Source organism: Lathyrus oleraceus, chromosome 5, assembly GCF_024323335.1.
Source record: "Lathyrus oleraceus cultivar Zhongwan6 chromosome 5, CAAS_Psat_ZW6_1.0, whole genome shotgun sequence".
Taxonomy (NCBI): domain Eukaryota; kingdom Viridiplantae; phylum Streptophyta; class Magnoliopsida; order Fabales; family Fabaceae; genus Lathyrus; species Lathyrus oleraceus.
Genome location: NC_066583.1, coordinates 121,173,164 through 121,191,343, shown reverse-complemented (window position 1 = coordinate 121,191,343; position 18,180 = coordinate 121,173,164).

The window sequence follows — 18,180 nt, the reverse complement described above, 5'->3', positions numbered from 1 at the left end:
ATCGATTAGGTAATGCATTTTTTCCTACCTAGTGCTTTTGATCCTTGGGTTTGAGATTGTCCTTGGCAGATTGCTTTTTACACCGTAGCTCATTCTCTTTACTCCTCTTTCTTGATACAAACTCAAATACTCAATTATTTTGTTAGTGATAATAATTTTAACGCGATGAGAAAAATAATAAAAGCACTTGTTTATAGGATTAATTAGAATTTTCTCATTATTCAACCTCTAAAAAATTTACTACCTTAAACCTCCCCATTTCGAGGGAATGAGAACACATTTTTGTATGTCCTTTTCTCTAAATCGTTTGATGCGAGAGTTGGTGACACACAAGATGGATATGTCCATTATAGAAAAATCTTATTAACATACTAAGAGGCTGCTAATCATGACATATCATAATTCTTGATACCATCCTTAATAAATATTTGCTTTGATCACGACTGTTGATATACACCATCAACAATCATTCTTGGATCACAAGCATCTGCAAAATCAAAAACTTCCAGGTACACACAAGAGTGTACTTTTTAGTTTTCCCAACTTCATTTAATAAGTGTTACTGATTCATTAAAGTTGTAAAGCATTCTTGCAAAACATACTAGATTTTCACATTGGTACCCATAGTTTCTTGGGTCTTGATGTGTTAGTAGTTCTAAGGGGTCTAGGTTTACTACCTTTAGACCTTCTTAATTTATAAAAATAAAATGGTTCTAGATGGCCAAGTTTATCATAGTAAAAGTATTTGTACAGTATACTATTCACTTTCTTCCTATTAAACCATATATTAAGTGATCTACTAGATTAAAACCCTAATCCATTTTTATTTTAGGATGACCTTTAATTTGATAGAATTAAATCAATATTTTATTTTTCATTAGTAAATTTACTTAGAGTTTCATCAAAATATTTTACTTCCTTTTTCATTGAGACACAAGTGTCCCATGTTCGAGCTTGGTTTCTAATATTATATAACTCATACTTAATTGTTTCATTGATCTTTTCCATAAAATCAATATACTCTTTAAGTTCTAAGTAATTCTTCTTAATTTTATCATTTTATTTGATTAACTTAGAACTTAATTTAAATAACTGCTTATATGATAACTTTTTTACCTCGTGGTCATCTTCTTCGTGATATGCTTTAAAATAATCTTCATCTTCCTTATTAGAAGAAGATTCTTTGGATGTTCTACTAGAGGTTGATTCATTGAGATTTCTCCTTGACATTGAATCTCCGAACATATTGCACATTGATACCTCATTCTACTTTATTCTTTCAAAGGTTCTACTTGATGAAAATTCTTCATCATATTCATTTTAAGTATCTCTATTGGAAGTTGAATCTTTCAAGGATCGTTCAACCATTGAGATTCTTCTTTCAAAAGCGATTGTTGGAGTTGATTATTCTTCATAAGTTTTTGTTGGTGAAGTAGCTAAGGATTCTTATTGATCTAAGATCATTCCTTCATCCTTTACAAATTGAATATAATAGTTCAGTTTCTCTATGATTACTTCCTTCTTGAACTTTTCCTAAAAATCATTGTCATTCCCATCTCTTAATTTAATATTTGATCAGGTTTATGAATCCAATTCTTAAATTTTATATATTTTTTAGAGACTAAGGTTCTAAGATTATTTCCAAAATTTGTAAGGGCAGAAAAACATTTATGAGGGAAACATTCATCTTATTCGCCACGTGTGTTCATGACCTCTTGTTTGGTACTTGAAAAAAAATCCATATATTATTTCAAGAGTGTCTCATATTTCATTGGAGGAGTTATAAGTATGGACATAGGAAAATTGATTTTCAATTAAAGACATAACTAATAAATTTTTAGTTTTAAAATCAATTTAAAACATTTTCATTTCTTCTATGGTCCAAAGAAAATATAGTTTATCTACTACTTCATCATTAACATGATGAGTGGGGGATGAATAGGCCATCGATTAAAGTTTCCTACAATTCAAGATCAAAAATTTGAATGAATATTTTAGATATAGCTTTCCATAATTCAAACCTATCACCATTTGTATTTGCTAAAAAGTATAGATGTGTGGCACCTTTATGCAGGTAGGGATGACCAGATGCTTTAAGTATTTTTGGTGGTTTAGGGAAAGCTCAAGGTGGTGAGAGGCCCTGTTTTATGGTGTTTTTGGCGTGGAAATAGAGAGCTCGTGTGGGATGAGAAGCTCTGTATTTGGAGGGTATTTTATGTTTATTCAGAATACCCCTAATCACTATAAGAATAAGGTATATATAAAGGCCTATGGGCCTAAGTTTAAGATTTCTCGGGAATAGAAACCACCCACCTAGTCATGGTAGTGGACCATTGAATCCCTATTTTCTAGGGAGATGTGATTTATTACCTTGACTATTTTTCCGAGTTATATGTGAGCAAGATTTCTCATTTCACATGTTTTCCTATAGTGTGGTAGTGGGGAGTGTCACGAGTGATGTCATGTCCCTCGTGGGTGCTAGGATTCTATCACCCATTGAATGAGGCATGGTTTCCTCACCCTTAGTGGATCATTCACAAATATATCACTACATAGTACCTCAAGCACAAAGGTTTTTTAAGGAGCGGAGTTCTTAATTGATTATGCGTCAGAGGTGTCTATTTGATGAGACTCTAGGTCAAGGCCCACATGTGAGGTTTTAAGTTGAGTCTCTCAAGCAAGACTTTAGTAAAATCCCTCAGGAAAGACCATAAGTTAAGTCTCTCAAACCACACTTTAATTGAGTGCCTTGGGCAAGACTTTAAGCTAATCCTGAATGATGGGATTCTAAGTTCCTCAAGCGAGGCACTTAGAAGAGCCTGTCTAATGGGACTCTAAGTCCCTCGGGTGAGGCGTTCAAGTAAGTTTGTCTAATTGGACTCTAATTCCCTCGTGCAAGTTGTTAGAGTGAGCCTGTATGATGGGACTCAAATTTAAAGGTGGAAGCTCTACTACGGTGACATTGGGGAATAACCTTCCAAGTTTGTCTTCTTGGGGTCCCTATACAACTATGATGAGTAAGCATAGCTATAAATCTCTTTATTGAGGGGAAGATGTGATCATTATTTACTCAGTTTTTGTTAGTCATAGTGTTCTATGTAATTCTGCTCATGCTTTAATATTGATGATTTTTCGTTCTTAATGCTTGTTTTAGACTACCTATCTAAAACTATATTTTCATGGTACGACCTAACATACGAAATGTGCTAGATATTACTAGATCCAAGTCTCCATATATTGAATGCTAGTGCCTAGATATAGGGTTACGTTTAATATCCATAGAATACTAATTATCGATAATACATGTATGTATATCATTGTTAGAATTTAATGTTGTTATATTTGATAGTGTGAGACATTGATTATTACTCGATACTACTGATCTCATACCATTGAGTAAGAAATGAGACACGGTTAGGGCAATAGGCCATAATATTAAGAGATAAGTATATGAGCATATTACTGACTAATGAAGTATGCATGAGTATAATTATGATGAATCTACCCCTAGCAAGTTTTCTCACTATTAACACCGAAATCTACATTTATTTTATATCATTTACTTTTTCACAAAAAAACAACAACTTTAAAACCTAGATTGGAATCATAAAAACTATTGAAACCTTCTTTAAGCACAACTGGCCTCGGTGGATACGATAATATTGCATTTTATATTTGCACTATTACAATGTTTTACTCGATTTAAACCTTAATCAAATTTTATTCATGGAATACCTTTGGTTTAACATAATCAAATATAGATTTTCTTTTCCCTTAGTAAATTTACTTGGGGTTTCATACAAATATTTCACTTCCTTTTTCATTGAGACACAAATCTCACACTTATTAGCTTGGTTTATAATATTAACAAATTCATATCTTAACGTTTCATTGTTATTCTATAGAAACTAAATATAAGCTATAATTTTCTATTTTCCATCTTATCATGTTCCTCAACTAACTTATAATTCAATTTAAACAATTACTTGTAAGATCCAGTTACCTCATAATCATCTTCTTTGTCAGAGACCTTCAAGCATACATGTTTATCTTCTTCATCGAATGAATCATCTTTGAAGATTCTACCAGAGGTTGATTCTTGAAGATTTCTTCTTGATGTTGAGTCTCTAAACATACTTCTAGTTAAGACTTGTTCATCATTTCATGTTTCAAAGGTTCCACTAAATGAAGCTTCTTCATCTTCTTTATTGATTGGAGTGAAAGTTCTTCTTGATGAGGTTTCTCCATTATCAGATGAAGAATCTTCTAAGGATCGTTCATCTACTGAAAATGTTCTTTCAAATGAAACTACTGGAGTTGCTTTTTCTTCTTTTCATTCTTCAAATATTTTTTTTATGAATTGCTAATGTTTCTTCTACGATTCTGGAACTCATTCCTTTATCTTTCAACATAGAATTAACTCATTAAGTTTCTTGATGATTTCTTCCTTCTTAGATTTTTCCTAAAAAATTCAAACACTGCATCTTTCAATTTAAAGACCAGATCAAGTTTATGATTCCAATTCTTAATTCTTAGATATTTGTTAGTTGCAAAATTTATAACATGTCTTCCAAAATTTTCAAAGGTTGAACACCATTTGTGAAGATAACATTCACATTATATGGCGTTTCAACTTCAAGTTTATGATTCCAATTCTTTGTCTTGTGTATTTATTCCCACTTGTTTGATACTTGGAGAGACTCCATAAATCATTTCAAGAGTGTTCCAAATTTCCTTGGAGAAATTACAATTAATACCATAAAGAAATTATTTTTCACTAAAAGGCTTAACCAAAAAGTTTTTAGCTTTAAAATTGAGTTTTAAATTTCTCTTGTCTTATTCGGTCCAAAGGAAATCAAGTTTATCTACTTCTTCATCATAAACATAGTGAGTAGGGATAAATGGACCATTGATTATTATTTTCCAAAATTCAAGAATTACAATTTTCAATGAACATTTTAAATTTAGCTTTTCAGATATCAAATCCATTACCATTAAATGATAGAGGTGTGTTTATAAAGGTCCTCTTGATAGAAGAAGTGTTTGAAGTCATCTTCCTTCTGAGACGATTAATCTATAAATAGGACTTAAGCTCGGATGTCACCTGTTGGACATGTGACTCCATACAAAGGGGGGGGGGGTGAATTTTGGATGTTTGAAAATCATTGATAAAAATAAAATCAATAATAAAATCATAGTTTGAAAATATTTTTAACACAAAAAACAAATAGACAGCAAGAAAAAAATAGATGGAAAAGTAGAGGGAAAACAACAGAAAAGTAAAAGAGATAAGGGATAGAGAATGACACCAAAGATTTATATCGGTTCAACCTAATTACTGGGACTACTCTGTCCCCAAGAGTTCTTCTTGAGAGTATCCACTAAGTTGAGAGATTTTAATATGATATATCGACAAACCTCCTCTTACAATGATGTGAAGTTTTTAAATGGCTAACTTCCAACCAACAAACAAAGAGAGTTTTGATAGGATATCCTATTGAATATAGATGAAGTTTTATATTGGCTATCATATGAACCTAACTAGGGTTTTACAAGGGATGACATCCAAACCAAGATGATATTTTACACAGGCTAGTCTCAAACCAAGTTGATATTTCATACGAGTTAATCTTGAATCAATAGAGCATTTACACTTGCCTGAGCTTAGGCACCAAGATGAGATTATATACAAGTTATTCTCGAACCAATAGAGCTTTTATACTAAATTGAGCTCATGAACCGTTGTGAAGATTTTGATGTCTGATCTTTAAGAACCAAAAGAGAGCTTTTGATGCTAGAAAACTCACGAACCAAAATGTAGACTTCCTAATACTATCCATAAAACAATATATAATACACTCTTGGTAAATTAAAATTATTCCCTCACCCAAAACACTGATCCTCGCTTAAGCACAAGAACACTCTCGAAGTACTAATGAAAAAATTTACATGATAAAATGAGGGATTCAAAAAAAAAAGATGAGAGAGTTAGAAAGTACGATCAAATATCATTTTCTGAGATATTTGAAATGATATAAAATTTCTCTATTTATAGTCCAAAATATGGTTTAAATTTGGAAATAATCCATGGGCGAATTAACTGCCACAATCAATTAGGCCAGTCGATTATCACCTATGAATAATCGGTTTTTCAATCCATAAATGGAAGGTTTTGATATCTAGTCGTTCCAATCATTAAGAGACCGTCCCAATTGATTATAGACTTTAAAAAGTGAAAATAATCTATTAAAGTTTTAGGTATAATTGATTATCTAGTTGTAAAAAGCCCTTAAATTAATCTGACAGTCTCCTAATTAGTTGGTTACACCTTAAAAACATGTTAAGGTGGTTTTATAAATTAAAGAGATGCATTTTAATACTTTTTAGTGTATGTGTGTGTGATTTTGCCATAGTATTTCTAGAAATTCACTTGTGCTTTTACAAGACACTAGTCACTCAAACGAATACGACCAGGCGAGGTTTCGCATTTGCTCTCCTTCACAAATCTGAAGCTTCAAGTCTTGACATCATTATCTTTGACTTTAGCATCACACAAGAACCTTGAACCTTCTAGCTTGATGAGGCTTAAGATAACTTCAAGTTGATTACCACCATGAGAGAGTTAAGAGATGAAACCACCTAAGAAACTTGAAACATAAGTCTTCACTTGAACATTGTTGGATATCAGGTGTTGACTTCAAAGAGATGACTTCATATTCAAGAGAATATTTAAAAGGATAGATTGATAGAAACCTCTTGAGCATGTTTTGACTGCTTGAGCTATCTTCAAGAGATAAGAACTTCACTAGATATCGTTGGAAATTGGGTGTTATCATCATCAAAACCAAACAATCAAACAGTTGATTGCAACTTTGTTATCAACAAACTTTACCACTTTCGATCACCTTAGTAGTACATGCAGACACGTAGATGCACAGTTGTACCTTTTCTCGTTAGGCGCAAATGTATTATTGACTTAGAGAGCTTTATTTTGTTGGGAAAGTTCTTTGATTTTATCTCTTGTGCTATTTTGGTAATTTCTTGATTCTTTTTTGCTATTTTAATCAATGGACAATTAAAATATCCAAGCCGACATTTTATTATTTTTTCTTTGATAAATCGGGGTTTTGCATTTTATTACTTATAAAAAAAAGTTAATAAGTTTCTACGTATTTAACGAATCTTTGCCACTTATCACTACCTCAGAAATTTAAATACCAATGGGTAAGTATCTAATTTAACTTCCATGGAAAATCTTCCCATTTGTATCGACTAATCATGCATCATATAATATTGTGATGATTAGGTGAGTGGTTAAAATTTGATCATTTTGGTTTAGAATGAGAATAATAAACTTGGGATAACGATTTCACACAAGGATAAACCATACATTTCCGTTATTTATCTATTATTACAGTTAGAAGTTGTAAAATACCAACCATCTCTTCTTATAACTAAAATCTCTCACACAATGTACTTTCGATTATGTTGTTTCTACTTTTGTGGCGAGTATCTAAATTTAGTTAGGTGTGAGTGCCCTCTTGTAACAAAGTTGCACGGTGGATGATGCTTATCAACAAGAGGTCTCAGGATGGTTGTTACTATTTTCAAGTTATAACCATCATTTTTAGTCTTATAGTTCAAATAATCAAACTTCAAACTCTGGTCATTTACTTGATTAACCAAGATTAAATAATTGTGTATTTTGAATAATGAAATTCGATAAGACATAATGAAACTTTTCCTTTCAATCCTTCGCTCGATTGTCTTATAGTTTGAATAACCAGACTTGAACTTTAGGCCCTTCATCTAATTATCTATAGTCATGCAAAATGCATACTTACAAGAATAAACTACAATAAGATCAAATTACAACATTTTTATTATATAGAAGACTACTCAAACATAGTAATATTAAAAAAAAAGTCAAAGAAATAAAATAAAACAAGTAATTGAATTTGTATAATGAATCTTAAACACAAACATTTCAAAACCAATGGGGCAACACGACTATTTTTCCAAACACGATCATGTTTCCTAACATTATCGTGTTTCTTAACACATGTTGGCCGTGTTACCTGCTAAAATGATTGTTTTTTTCTAATTTTTTTTCTATTTTCTGTTATAGTTTTTTACATTTTTTAAATTTTAGAGTACTGTCCAATGGCATGAACATGATTTTCAACACTATTTGACAATGTTCTTTTCTCATGCTTCACTTTTTTTTTTTACATTTCTTGCATTGTTTGGTCTCTTTGTTGATTTTTTTCCCTTGAAAATGCTTATGATTCTTATTTTCTTCTAAAAACTAAAATTATATAAAATTTAGTATCAATATGGTGATTGTATCAATCACAAATCATGTTCTCGATACATCTTCTAAAAACCAAATTATTTAAAATTTAGTATCACTATAGGGATCATTAGTTAATTTTAATCGTAAATCATGTTCTAGATACATGTATTTAAAGACGAGATTTCTATCACTCAAATCAAGGTATAAAGTATAGAATTTATCATGTGTAATTTTCCCTATTTAGGGCTTAAACTCACACTACGGTGGTTGTATCAATAAGAGTATTTCTAGAAGATTTTTTTACAACAAAACCAAGGTTAATTAAAGCTACCCAAAAAGAAATGTACCGCCCAAACTATCGATATATAAAAAATGATAGAATTACTTGTTTAAGATGAAAAAAAAGTAGGGAAGAGATGAACAAGAAAAATGACTTAAACATGAAGTAATAAATAAATAAAAATAAACAAGATGTATTTTCTTTAACAGACACATATTAGAGGTAAGAAATGAATATAAAAATCTCACATGATTTTTACTAAGGGGAAAATATCCTCTCACTTTTATTTTCTAATCATTCCCCTCAATTTGTCTTTTATTTTCAATGAGATTGTAGCTGCCTCCCACACATTTTTATTTTAAGGTCCATAGCTTGCATGTCCTCCTCCATATTTTTAGCTTGGACTTGTAGGGTATGTAGGATAAAACTTTAATCTCTAAAAATCGCTTTCCCACTCCAAATTTCTAGTGCGCAAAATAAATATAAATATAGATGTAAAATAGCCCAGACCATCTAGCATTTTATGCCACCTCTTATTTATTTAATTATTCATAAAACTTTTCATAAGTATTCAACCTTAATTTATGTATCCTTAATTCATCTAGCTCATTGAGATACAACTTTCTTGTTTACTTTACATGCTTTTGGTCATACATAAGAGTCTTGATCGCTAATAAGTGCTTAAAATGAGTAATTTTTTTTAGTCTAGTTATGACATGTATTGTAATTGTCGAAGAGAAATATAGTATTTTAATATTTTGTCTACGTGATATTATTGTTTGTATATATAAATGAGTAGTGTGTTTAGCCACTAAGTAATGTAACACGCTTTATGCAAAAGTAATGGAGTAATCATTCTTTGTGTAACCATTAATGAAATTATAGGGGAAGTTTATTAGAGTTTGTTATTTTCTCTCTCTCTTTTCTATCTCTTTCTTCATCTTCATCTTCTTTACCTTGTGCCAACAATTGGTATCTAGAGCTCCGGTCCAGAAAATGAAACGGATGCATAGAGGAATACTCAGTGTGATCTGAGGAAGAAGGATCAAAAGGCATTGTTCTACATCCATCAATGTGCGGATGTGAACGTGTTTGAGAAAATCGTTGATTCGACGACGACGAAGGCTGCGTGAGACACAATGTTACGATGTTATGGCAGTGATGCATTAATGAAGAATCTAAAACTTCAGTCTCTATGTAAGTAGTATGAGAATCTCAGTATGAAGAACAATGAGAGGGTACCTGACTATATCTCCATAGTGATTCCAATCACAAATGAGATGAATTCATTGGAGAAACTCTCTCTAAAGAAAGTATCATTGAGAAAGTACTTAGGTCTCTTACTCATCAGTTTGATAAAATTATGGTAGCAATTGAACATCCTAAGGATCCTAGCACCATCAGAATTGAAGAGCTGCAAAGCACTCTAGAGGCATAAGAGTTGCGTCTGACTGAGAGAAACTTTGAAATTGAGGTATAGCAACAGGCTCTGAAAGCAGCTTCTGGTAAGAAATATCAGAAGCAGTATTGGTTAGAAGTCAAGAAGATATCTTATGGTGTTCAGAAGTCTGAAACCTCAACTTCTAAAAGGTAGAAGAGTGCTCAGATGGGGAATGAGAAGTATGACAAGAGGAAAGTCCAGTGCTACTGTTGTGAGAAGTTTGGCCACTTCGTTGTTGATTGTTGGTCAAACAAGGAAAGGAAGTCAGAAAAAGAAAACGTAGCAAGAGGAGATTCTAATGATGAATTCATGATATTGATGGCTTATGAATCTGATAATGCGTATTTGGCAGACTGGTGGTATATGAAAACTGGTTGCTCAAATCATCTTCCTGGAAATAAGAAATGGCTGGTTGATTTTGACTATAGAAAAAGGAAAAAGATTAAATATGTTGATGATAAATACCTCAATGTTGAAGGTATGGGAAATGTCAGAGTAGTTCTGAATAATGGTAAAAACAACATTGATTTATAATGTGTCGTATGTTCCTAGCATGAAAAGCAATCTGATGAGTGTAGGTCAATTAATTGAGAAAGGATTTTCAGTTACCATGAATAACAATCTTTTGAAGTTATGACTGTAATTAGAAGTTGATTAAGAAGTCAGAACATGGGAGAAATAAAACATTCAAAGTGAATGTTAAAACTGCAGACTCTGAATGCCTTAGTGCAACAAGTGTTGTGAAGGAAAGTGAGTATGACACAAAAGATTTGGTCATCTAAACTTCAGAAGCTTAGGGTATTTGAATTCAAAGAAGTTGGTATATGGAATTCCTGCAATTAGGAATCCAGATAAGTCATGTTATGTATGCATGAGATGAAAGCAACCAAGACTGCCATTTACATCTGAAATGCCTCTAAGAGCAACGCATGCTCTGTATGTGGTGCATTTTGATGTGTGTGGACTATTTCCAATACCTTCACTTGGAGGGAATAAATACTTTGTGTCATTTGTTGACGAGTTCAAAAGGATGACATGGGTATCACTTATAAATTTCAAACACGAGGTGTTTGCTAAATTTAATAAATTCAGAACAAGGCTGAGAATCAGAATGGTCAAAAGCTAAATAAATTTAGAACTTATGGTGTAAGTGAGTATAACTCTACAGAGTTCAGAAAGTTCTATGAGGATAATGGAATTGAGCATGAGGTGACTTCTCCATACACTCATCAACACAATGGTCTTGTTGAAAGAAGAAATCAAACTTTGCTTGATATGACAAGGAGCATGCTGAAGGAGAAAAAGCTACCTCACACCTTACAGGGAGAAGTTGTTGCCACTGCAGCATATGTGCTCAATAGGTATCGAACCAAGAAGTTGAAGGAAATTTTTCCTTTAGAGAAGTGGACTGGAGATAAGCAAAGTGTGAGTCATCTGAAGGTGTTTAGTTTTGTTTGTTATAAACATGTTTCATATGCTAAGAAAAGGAAGTTAGATGACAGAAGCATGGTTATGTTTCTGGTAGGGTACCACAGTACATGTGCTTATAAGCTTTACTATTTTATCAATAACAAGGTTGAATTTGGGAGATATGTCATTGTGAAAGAATCAAAAGCGTGGGATTGGAGTAAATCTCAATCTAACTCTAGTTTAGAGTTAACCTCTGAAGATACTTAAGAATCTGAAGGTTATGAAGATGAGTGAGAATAAGAAAATGATTCTAAAGCTGACTCTGAAGGTGAGTCTGACTCTGAAGGAGAATTTAATTATGATCTAGATGCTAATGGTGATCTAGAATCTGGTGGAGATCTAGACTCTGGGAATATTCCAGACTCTAAAATTGGTCATGCCTCTGAAGGTGGTACTTATGGGGTTCCAGCATATGATACTGCTCCAACGTCCTAAGAAGATTCTGAACAAGTTCAGAGGCCACAAAGAATCAGAAGCATACCAAGAAGGTTTGCAGATTTTGACATGTTGCAAGATACTGTAGTAGAATCTAAAGGAGGAGTCATTTAGTGTGCCATGTTAGTAGACTCTGAACCACTGAGTACATAAGAAGAGCTCAAGAAGAAAGTGTGGATGAAGGCCATGAAAGAAGAACTTGAGGCTATAGAAAGAAACAACACTTGGAAGTTGACTGGGCTTCCAAAGGAAAAGAAAGCCATCAACGTCAAATGGGTTTTCAAGGTGAAAAACAGAAGCCATATGGATCAATTGGCAAACACAAAGCAAGGTTAGTATCAAGAGGTTTTCTGCAGAAACATGGGTTAGACTACCTTGAGGTGTTTGCTTCTGAAGTGAGACATGAGACAATCAGACTGGTGATTGTGATAGTTGTTAACAAGAGTTGGCCTTTGATGCATTTAGATGTGAAATATGCATTTTTGAATGATCCATTGTAAGAAGAGGTATATGTGTCACAACCTCTTAGATTTTTGAAAAAGAATCAGAAAAGGATGGTGTACAAGTTGCATAAAGCCTTGTATGGACTAAAACAAGCTCCTAGAGCTTGGATTCTGAAAATTAATTTAGTTTTCAAGCTCCAAGGATTCAGAAAGTGTGAGATGGAGTATGGTGTTTATGTTCAACATACTTATGAAGGCAATGTGATTCCGGTGTGAATCTATGTTGATGACATATTGCTAACAGGAAGTTGTGAACATGATATAGTTAAGTTCAAGAAGGTGTTGATGAATGAGTTTGAGATAATTGATCTAGGAAATATGACTATTTCCTAGGGATGGATTTTATGTACTCTGACAAGGGTATCATTTTTCATCAGCTGAAATGTAAACTTGAGCTTCTCAAAAGATTCGAGTTGCTGACTTGTAAGGCTAATGTCACACCGTCAGAAACAAATCACAAATTAGATTAAGATTCTGAAGGTGATGATGTAGATGCCACAAATTTCAAGCAATTGGTTGGATCTCTGAGGTATTTGTGTAATACCAGACCTGATATTTGATATGCAGTTGGAATGGTTACTAGGTTCATGAGTAAACCGAAGTGGTTTCATTACTAAAATGTTGTCAGGATTCTAAGGTATATTAATGGAACTCTGAAGTATGGAGTTTTATTCCCTTATGGTGAAAAGGATGATTCAGAGATGATTTGTTACTCAGACTCTGATTAGTGTGGAAATAGAGTTGACATAAGAAGTACTTCTGGATATTTGTTTAAGTATCTGGAAAGTCCTATTTCTTGGTGTTCTAAGAAGCAACCAATTGTTGCTTTGTCAACCTATGAAGCTATATTTGTTGTAGGTGTTGTGGTTTCATGTCAAGTTGTTTGGCTTCTAAATTTATTGCAAGATCTAAAGATCAAGATAAACTAGCCTCTGAAGTTAATGATTGATAACAATTCTGAAATCAATCTTGCCCAGAACCCAGTATTGCATGGAAGAAGCAAGCATATTGAGACTAAGTATCATTTTTTGAGAAGTCGGGTTCATAATGGAGTGATATAAATTATATAATATAGCATCCAGAAGCAGCTGGCAGATGTTCTAACGAAAGAGATTAAGATGATCAATTTCTCCACTTGAGAGATGGAATTGGTGTTATGAGTTTTGATTAGTTAAATCCTGAATTAAAGGATGGTGTTGAAGGGTAATTCAGTATTTTAGTATTTCGCCTATGTGGCATTATTGTTTGTGTATATAAGTGAGTAGTGCGCTTAGCCATTAAGTAATGTAACACGTTGTACGCAAAAGTAGTGGAGTAGCCTTTCTCTATGTAACCGTTAGTGGAATTGTAGTGGAAGTTTGTTAGATTTTATTATTCTCTCTCTCTTCTCTCTCTTATTTCATCTCTATCTTCTTCACCTTGTGCACCAACAATAACACCTTTGTTTTTAAATTAATTTATTTTATTGAGTTTTTTATGCTTAAATAGTTTATTGGAATATTCTATGAATTTTGGTGGGGTTGTATGAGGTTGGGTAAATTTTATATCATTTATCATTATTTTTAAATTAATTAAAATGATAGAATTGTGGGTAATATAAGAGATATTGAGATATCGGGTGGAAAATAGGATAATGGTATAATTAGTGTGGTAAGGAGTGGGAGACCAAAAGTTGAGGGGAAAATAAAAATACCTAAAATAAAAAGATTAGGTTTTTTATTTAAAAGAAAATTGGAGAAAAAATAGATTATGCAGTGTTAAGAGTCCCGCATCGGACAATATATGGCCTGAACATGTCTTTATAAGTGATGAATTTCATCACTCTACAAGCCGATTTTATAGGGTTGAGTTAGGCCCAACCATATTTTTTAACATGATATCATTAGCCTTTGGTTCGAGAAAGGGTCAGACTTACTTGTATCGAAAGTCAACGGTACCACAAGGGTGATGAGTAAGAAAAGTTTCATTGAAGAGTAGCAACGGCGCCAATGTAGTGAATAAGAAATGTTTCGTGCGGTACAATAGTTTGTGGAAGTAAAACGAGCTTCCACTTGAGGGGGAGTATTGTGGACTCACATTTGAGGGGGAGTTTTGAGAATGTAGCAAGTGTGAGTAGTGTGGGTAATAGTCCCATATTGGTTTGAAATATGGATACTTGAGCATTTATAAGTGAGAGAACCCACCCAACTGCCACCTTCAGATTTTGGGTGAATATGTGGTGTGTCTCTCACAAAGGTGTTACTCTAAAAGAAGAAGTCTCACAATGTTTAATGCTCCCTAGTGAACACATCAGATAATATATGGCTTGAACATGTCTTTATAAGTGGGGGAAATCCTCACCCTACAAACCAGTTTTGTAGGGTTGAGTTAGGCCCAACCACATTTCTTAACATGCAGTACATAGTGTTTTGGAGAAAAAGAGGTTTGGGGAGGCAAGGCCAAAACTTAGGATTCCAAGACAAAAGCTTCAATTTTCTGCAGAATTCAGGTAGAGAGGATTATTCATCTATGGGTGTGTTTTTCATAAAGGATATAGAGAGATCATAACCCTCATCCTTGTTGTTTTTCTCTAATCCTCCATTGATGAGGTTTTGAATCCTTGAGATGGTTGTGCATACCTCTCTGGATTATTCTGTTTTGAATCCATTTTTATGTTGTGATTATGTGTTGAATTCGTATGCAAATTATATGTGAAATTCATATTGGTGTTGTTCTTGTTAATGTGTTTTGGTGGTGATGAACATAATGATAAATTTCATGATAAATTAATTTTAATGTGTAATCGGTGCTGATTATGTGTGTTATGTGTCAATATATTATGTATGATATTTTTATGTTTGATTTGGGTGGTTGGGGTTGAAATAGGAGCTTTAGGAGTGTTCCAATGGTGGAAATTGAGGATTATACAATCTGCACAGTGGTAATGGGCGTCAACAGTGTGACAAGTCGACCATCATGAATCCGGAAGAGTTGATGTGTGTCAGCGTAATGACGGGGAAACCGTCATGTTCCTCGAGACAGACATCTTGCTCAGGCGTCACATGGTGACGAGTTGTGAGAGAGAGGGCGACGAGTGGGGTAACGACCACCATCTCGGTGACGGGATGACCGTTAGCCTCAGGAGTTGACCAGTTCCGAGCAACTAACTCGGTTTTTCGAGTAATTTCTGATGGCGATGACTATTTACTATTGTTTGATATTGTTTTGTGAGTAGGGTCAATATGTTGGTGTTGTATGAATAAAATGAGTGATGTATTTAGCTATTTGACATGTTCATAGCTAAGTCGAAAGGTAATCAAGTTGAGATTTAGAGTACGCCTGGTGACTGTAAAATTTCTGAATAATAGTGAAAGAGTCATATATGAGCTCTGATGAATCATAAGTTGATTCTGTTGAGTGTTATTGTGAAAACATATATGTCGGTAAGTATTATGTGAGTAATGATATGATTATGTGTGTATGTTGAGCTATAATTATATGGCGTGCTGAAGCATGATGAGTAATTGTTATATAGTATGATGCATTATGGTGAGGTATGTGGTTCAAGTAAGTACCATTGGTAATTATTATTATATTGAATTAATGTGGCATTTCATTTATCATGTATATCGGAGATAGGTAATTGGTGATGAGACTAAATAAGTAACATAACTTCAATGTCCAAATATTGATGATGAGATTGATCAGTAACATAACTCTGACATCAAACTTGATGAGTAGATTGGTACCACGTGCATTTGATGATGAGGTGATGAGTGCATTGCATATACATATCCACTGATGATTGGTGATGGTTGTGAATAATACATAAATATGTTGTTAATTGGTAATGGTTGTGAATGATATGAATACGTTGATGTTAGAGTGTGATACCCTTTATTGCTTTATACACTGCTAACATTTTTTAATATATTCTCACCCCTAGTTATTTTGTTTGTGGTGTTTTATACTCTTGTGGTAGCACTAGTTACTGTTGAGATGGAGGATGGTGTTGAGGCCTCTTCATTTACTTTATTTCTTTTTCGAGTATATTAGTTTTGATGTCGCTCTAATATATAGCACTGTGGACAAAGTGTTTTGTTACATGTTATGTTTCTCTCTGAGATGTTTTGAATTATTTCATTAATTATTAGTGTGAGACAAATAAATAATTTATTTAAAGATTTGATGTTTAATTCTGTGACTTTAATGTTATGTTTTGTTCAGTAAGATGTTTGGTGATGAATGTGTAATGCCCTATTTGAGAAATTCAATTGACTTATTTTATAAATAAAGCATTGGGGTTTTAGGGTGCTACACGTATAAACTTATTTTAAAATAAATAATGATAAAAATAAATAAATTTGTTGTACACATTAGATTTATTAGGTTATGATTGAGATAATAATATCAAAGACCTATTTCTCACACTTTTTGTGGGAAAATGTACAAGAACATGTCAAGAAAAGTTGTTGGGAGAAATCATCAAAGGCATGACAAGAAAAATTCAGGGAATTTTAAGGTTTCTAAGCAAGGAAACTCACTAAGAATACAAGGTAGCTCTTGAGGCAAACCAATAACACATATTTCAAAAGGATTTGCAATAGAAATTTTATGAGGGGAGCAAGGTGGATCACATAGCGATTCAGTATTATTGAGTTTAGTTTAAGCCTTAACCACAAACAAATATCCCTATGTTAATTTCATTATTGATTTTGAATTACAATGGTAAGCTCACCATAATCAACAATTTTAATACTAGAAAAGTTTCTAGGATGAAGATTAATCAAGATAAATGAATTAAGAAAACATTAACCCATGATTAAAATCTAAAATTAAACCAAGTTAGATACAACATCAAACACCTTGAATGAAATATCTAGTTCTTGTTTATTCTTTTTGCTTAGGTTAATGAAGTCACTAACAAAATATTTCAAAAACCAATTTTATTTAAGCAATTAATATCATATTCTAGATGAGAATAATGAATGGATGACATTCACATGAAAAGATCAAATAGAACAAAGTTTCATAAATCAAACCTCAATATGTCTACACTCAATGATTGATTTAAAGTCCTAGTCTTCCATTGAGATGACATTACTCATGGAATACAATATTACAAGATAAAGAAAGAAAAAGAAAACCTAAAAATTATGAAGTGAGCAAAACGAGAAAGCTCCCAAAACTCTTTTTATTCTCGTCCTCCTCATCTATTTATATGCATCCTCGATTTCTTATACCTTAAATATTTATGCAATTTGCAAGAAAGAAATACTAATTGGACTTCCTTCTTTGTATTATATAAGCACCTCCTCATAGTAATTGTTAGGGGTGGAAATAGGCTAGATCAGGTAAGGCCTCAGAAGGCCCGAGCCTGACCTATGATAAATGTTTAAGGTCTGAGCATGGCCTATAGCCTATTATAGGCTTTTTATTTTTGTCTGACCTGGCCTTTTTAAAATCTTGGTCTGGCATAAAAGTCCATTTAAAAGCGTATTTCAAATTAAGTATTTCAAATAGTCCATTTTACATTTTTTTTACATAGACAACAAGACCTTTTATACATTATTAAGCCTATTTTTTAATAAATATGTAATATAGGTTGGCCTATAAGCTTCATAGGCTTTTTTAACCGTCTAAGTCAGACCTATTTAATTATATAGGCTTTTAAAAAAGCCTAAGCCTGACATATTTATTAAATAGGTCAGGCCATTCTATAGGCCCCTCAAGGCCGACCTGGTTTATTCCCATCCCTTGTTGCTGTGAAGCTAAC